The sequence below is a fragment of the Triticum dicoccoides genome, chromosome 2A, assembly GCF_002162155.2.
Source record: "Triticum dicoccoides isolate Atlit2015 ecotype Zavitan chromosome 2A, WEW_v2.0, whole genome shotgun sequence".
Taxonomy (NCBI): Eukaryota; Viridiplantae; Streptophyta; class Magnoliopsida; order Poales; family Poaceae; genus Triticum; species Triticum dicoccoides.
The window spans coordinates 107,327,546-107,333,113 of NC_041382.1; the positions used below are offsets into that span (position 1 = coordinate 107,327,546).

The 5,568-nt window shown below is 41.1% G+C and overlaps 1 long non-coding RNA gene across 6 annotated transcripts in view; it reads right to left on the minus strand.

Annotated features, from left to right (window-relative positions):
• Window positions 1–299: 299 nt before the first annotated feature.
• Window positions 300–5,568, minus strand: part of LOC119353655 — a 17,604-nt gene continuing 12,335 nt past the window's right edge. For 5 of the 6 annotated variants that reach the window (XR_005170487.1, XR_005170482.1, XR_005170484.1 and 2 more), the window contains 6 exons: window positions 2,174–2,277; window positions 2,051–2,092; window positions 1,409–1,578; window positions 1,160–1,336; window positions 684–895; window positions 300–585 (listed from right to left, as the gene is read on the minus strand). This is a non-coding gene — a long non-coding RNA (uncharacterized LOC119353655). Of the gene's footprint in view, window positions 586–683; window positions 896–1,159; window positions 1,337–1,408; window positions 1,579–2,050; window positions 2,093–2,173; window positions 2,278–2,852; window positions 3,311–5,568 lie in introns of all 6 variants that reach the window. The other variant, XR_005170483.1, reaches the window with a different exon arrangement.

A 5,568-nucleotide genomic window follows, 5' to 3' on the forward strand; every position in this document is an offset into this window, starting at 1 on the left:
GCTAATCTAGCAATGAGAGATGAAAGGACAAAGTTGCTTACCTTTGTGATCACTTGAATGGATGGGGGCCATCAAATCTTGACAAATTTTGGGAAAAATATGTGATGAGCTCGAGGTATAGAGGGGAAGAACAAAGAGGAGAGGGGAAAGGGGGAAAACAGAGCTCGCTCGCTCGCGGGTGGACGAAGGGTTTACATAGGACGACCTTTAGTACCGGTTCGTGCCACCAACCGGTACTAAAGGTGCTGGAGGGGCCACAGACTGACAACATCCCGCCACCACTCTCTTTAGTACCGGTTCGTGGCACGAACCGGTGCTAAAGGTTCGACATGAACCGGTACTAATGAGAGCGGCCCGCCTAGCTGTTGGAACCGGCACTAATGGTCACATTAGTGTCGGCTTAAATATAAACCGGGGCTAATGAGCTGAACATTTGACCCTTTTTCTACTAGTAAGCAACTTCACCTTGTCCTCTTGGAGAGTAACAACATCATTGTAGATTGCCAAGACAATGTTCTTACTTATCATCCCATGGTATCGAGGCACATCACGCAACATCATTGTAAGCTCAGCGCGCGTGAACATCTGAAGAAAACAAACATGTACTTCAGACCATAGCTAAATGACAACTTTCCAGAATATCAGACATAACCGAAGCTTTTGCAGATGGAATTATAATTCACCTCATCTGCATCACCAGCTTTAAGCCCTCCATGAGGATCGAACATCAACTTCAACGCTGTCGCAAGTTTGAATAAGCTCCACTCCTCGATGTCGACTTTGGAAAACGTCCTGAAATCCTCAACAAGCGTTCGTGCAAGAAAACTAAATGTTCTTCTTCGCACATGTCGATATGATGCACCTTGCTGGCCTTCTCAATAATACACTCATTAATCTGGACAAAAACGAGCATTGCTTAATCGCTGAAAGAAACATGAAAAAAAGAAACATGCATATTCTGGAAGATGAATCAAACAAATTCAGAGTCTCAAATGTCAGCTTATGATAACAATGTTTCTACAAAAACATTTTGTCACTGGCAATATAGTGTTGTGAGTGCAGAATGGAACCAGAAAGGAACATTATATGATGAGATAGCAGCAATAAAGCAGCAAACATTGTGTATCAGACAATAGAAGGACAAGCACTAATAACTCACCATATCTTTCTTGACTACAATGTCATGTAGATTTAAGATCATATTCAGCCCGTGGCTCAGGATCAGGTCCTCCTTACTAATCTCATATTGTTCTTGAGGCACTAAAGTGTGCATGATATTCTGCACACCCCACATCACCTCCATCACAGCGTCATCATTGTACACACATGTTAGCCCCTGAAAAAGAAAGTGGTGAATTGTACTGCTGCACATGCATACACAATAGGGAGCTTACAAAGTTACACAAACCAGTGATTCTTCAATTATTTCTTTATATGCAAGGCTTCCAACAATTAGTTTGTCATCAGAGTAGTAGTAGTTCATGATCAGCATGTTCATGTCTTTGCCTATTTTCCATTTGTAAGGTCAATGGCGTCCGACTTGTCCTCAAACTTTTGGAATTCATGCAGCCAGATGATCTGAGGAACAAAGGCAAGCATGTTAGAGACAAAAACACAAAGCTTGTCAAATACTAATATTATGAAATGTGCCTCAGTTGTGACAGGTTGCGTGGTAATTCAATAGTATTGTGTCAGCCAGAAATACATAGCCTTGCTCAAATTTTGTTTTATTCAAATCTATTCAGTAGAACTCTGAACCTGTTCATGCGTTACGTAGCGCTTATTGTTCGGTATTTTTAGGAAAAAAAGATGGTGGCATTCTTAACAATAGTATCATGTCATTTAGTAACCCTAATAGGTTCCACAATCCCCAATAGCTCGCCACACTTGCAGGATACGTTTCTCAATGTTTGTCACTTTAGTGTGAAGTAAAATCTAATGGATAATAAGGCCCCCCCATGGAAGCAATGTGGAAGCCATGTGGTGAACTCTGCAAGCATTACTACTGACAAGTCTTAGTAAGGAAGAGGAAAATGATGGGGTTACAAACATTTTGATGCCAATATTCACCCACGAAGTATACCCAGATGTCCTGAAGAAAAACAGAAAAGGTTAATTAGACGATGCTTGACACATTTCAGCACCGAAGAAAGAACAAATAATCGGGTAGTACCTCAATATGTTTGTCGAGGTATCTCTTATCAAAAGAGAAAAGTGCGAAGCCAGAGGGTGTCTCGAACAGCAGCTTGACTATGTTTGGGATTTTGTAAGAAAGTTCTGCAGATAAACCAAAACATAAGTAAGCGTATTGTGAGACGGTGGATCTGATGTGACTAGCTGAGGATGTGTGCCGGCTTTTTTGGATTCGACGGAGGCCGAGGGGGAGGGGTTTTAGGGGTTGTGAGGCACCCCCTACAACTATGCAAAACAATTTATACCATATATGTAACACTGGATTACTACAAGCTTAATGATATAGAGACCAAATTATAACACTTCCAGTACAGTTTTCAAACATATGTATCGAGGTTATGTTATGCATGCGTTGTGCATGTAAATTGTTGCTCCCTTAGTTCTACGATCCTATACTCGCCACTGTTGTGAGGAGGCGGCGGTTAACCTATGAACCGAACACGCTGCTGCGAGATGGAACGCGAATCCACGAGCGCGGTAATCGCCTCGCCAGAACCTCTTCACAATCTCCATGCCGAACGAGGCAACGGCCCCGATCTAGGTTTTGTTCCTTACCCTCACGACTCCAGATTTCCCCCGACAACCATGGCTGCACGGCACACACACACACACACACACAGAGAGAGAGAGAGAGAGAGAGAGAGCGGCTGCTGGCTCACCTATACCGGTGGGTGTAGGAACCATGGCGCCTTCTCGCGAGAATTCACAGGGAAGAAGGTGCTGCTTCTCGCGAGAATTCACAGGGAAGAAGGTGCTGCCAGTTTTTTTGAGCAAAAGAGGGGGGCTCCGATTTCATTAACGAAACCATCACCAGTATCAGTTCACTACAGACGTGCAACCTACTTAAAACTACCAATATCCAAGGAAACCATCTCAAAAGGCAACGATCAAGCTTAAGTTCTTCGGGGTCATAGGCGACCCATTTGACAGAGAGGGCGTAACCTCCAGCGGACTACGCAAGAGAGTAAAATCAAGCTAACATCAGGAAACGAAATCTTCAGTTCGTCAGGCGAGGAACTCCAGCTCTCCATCCCTGCGAAGCTCTATAGATCTCACTTGCTACTCGCCCGATTAGCCTTGCCCCCATCATCAGTAGGTTTTGTCCTGGTTTTTTTCTCTGCAAAATAGCCCAATCCACAATCCAATTACAAGTTCGTTTTACCAACTTCATGGGATCATTGACCAATTTATCTTGAAAAATTATATCATTTCGACATTTCCAAATAGCCCAGAGAATTGCAGACATTCCAACTAGCACTAATTTTTATCCTCTTTTTTGAATTTCCTAATCCAGGTGCCCAGACAATCACCAACCCCATATGGGGTTGTTTTTAAATTGAATGAGCACTTTATCAAGCTCCAGAGTAGCCTTGCAGTGGAGCAAGAGAAAAAAAGATGATCTATATTTTCATTTTGGCCACAGAACACACATATTTGATCCCCTTTCCACCCTCTTTTTACAAGATTATCTCTGGTTAGTATACTTTTTCTGGCAATCATCCATAGAAACATCTTAATTTTCGCTGGGATTTTCACCTTCCAAAGGAATTTGTGTGGGAAGCCTACATCTGTTTTTACTAACTATTGATATAACGACCTCATAGAGAATTGTCTGTTGGCTGTCAGCGTCCACATCGGCTGATCTTTGCCCTCATACATTCTCACTTCTTCACATCTGGTTTTCAAACTCTCCCGTAGAGCTCTTTTGTCTTCAGATAAATTTCTTCTAAACTCAAAACCCTCCCATCTCATGTCAATGGACCGGGCCACTGAAATGTCATGGTTTAGACTGATGAAATACAGGCTTGGATAGGCCTCTTTTAATGGTTTTGATCCTACCCACCAGTCTTCCCATAACCTAGTATTTATTCCATCTCCTAATTTTTCTTAACATTTTTATAATAAATGTCATTGATCCGCATCAGGGCTCCCCAAAATTGGGAATAACCAGGCTTCTTTTAATTTCCAGATATATATTTTCCTTTAACATATTTATTTAAAAGGATTTTGGCCCACATCCCATCTTCTGTCTCTAGCTTCCATAGCCATTTTTCTGGCAAGGCTTTATTCATATACTCAAGATTCAATATACCTAAGCCACCCAATTCCTTTGGCAAGCAACATGTTTTCCAGTTGACTAGATGTTATTTCTTTTTATCCTCACTCTCCTGCCAGACTAATCTAGCTCTGAAGAAATCTGCTTTCTTCCTAATCCCTACTGGCAGGGGATAGATGGACATCTTATACATAGGCATATTTGTCAGCCAGGCCTGGACTAGAGTTACTCTCCCAACTATATTTAATAACCTTCCTTGCCAGCAAGCACATCTCTTTTTTATTTTTTCATTCATGCTCTTCCAAAATTTATTTCCTAATCTCACATTGGTAACAGGCAGTCCCAAATATTTGAATGGAATCTCCCCTTTGCTACAGGTAAAAATTTCTTGATATATTTCTCCTTTGTCTTTGGACTCCCCAAATAGTTACACCTCACTTTTGTGGAAATTAATAGTTAGTCCAGACATTTGCTCAAAAGATATGAATGAATTTAAGATTTTTAGCACTCTCCTCATTATCATCAAGAAGGAAAATGGTATCATCTGCATATTGCAGCATGTTCACCCCATTGTCCCCAAGTTCAGTCAGCACCCCTTTGACATAACCTGCATGTTTGACTTTATCTAAGATTATAGCCAAGGCATCCGCAGCTATGTCAAACAGTAATGGTGACATAGAATCCCCCTGCCTCAACCCTTTATAAGTTTTGAAGTAAGGGCCAATCCTATCATTCACCTTAATCCCCACCTGCCCTCCTATCATAGTGTGCATGACCAGATCACACCATTTATCAGGGAATTGTTTCATTTTAAGCATTTTGTAAACAAATGGCCACTTTATTTTGTCATATGCCTTCTCAAAATCTACTTTGAACATCATAGCACTTTGTTTTTAACAGTGTATAGAATTAAGAGCTTCATGGAGGATCACAATTCCCTCCATGATGTATCTCCCTTTGATGAAAGCAGTTTGAGTAGGTAAGATAATAGGTTTTATGATCCTACCCAGCCTATTCATCAATACTTTAGTGACAATCTTAAAGCTAACACTTAATAAACATACATGTCTGAACTTTTGGATTTGATTAGCATCCTCATTTTTTGGGACCAAAGTGATAATCCCATAATTGATCCTAGATATATCCAACTTACCTTCATGGAATTCATTCAGAAGTTTCATCAAATCCCATTTGACAGTATCCCAAAAATGTTGATAGAAGTCCACTGGTAATCCATCAGGGCTAGGACTTCTATTTTTTCCATCCCAAAAACCACTTCCTGAAGTTCTTCCATTGAAAAAGGTTTAATTAGTTCATCA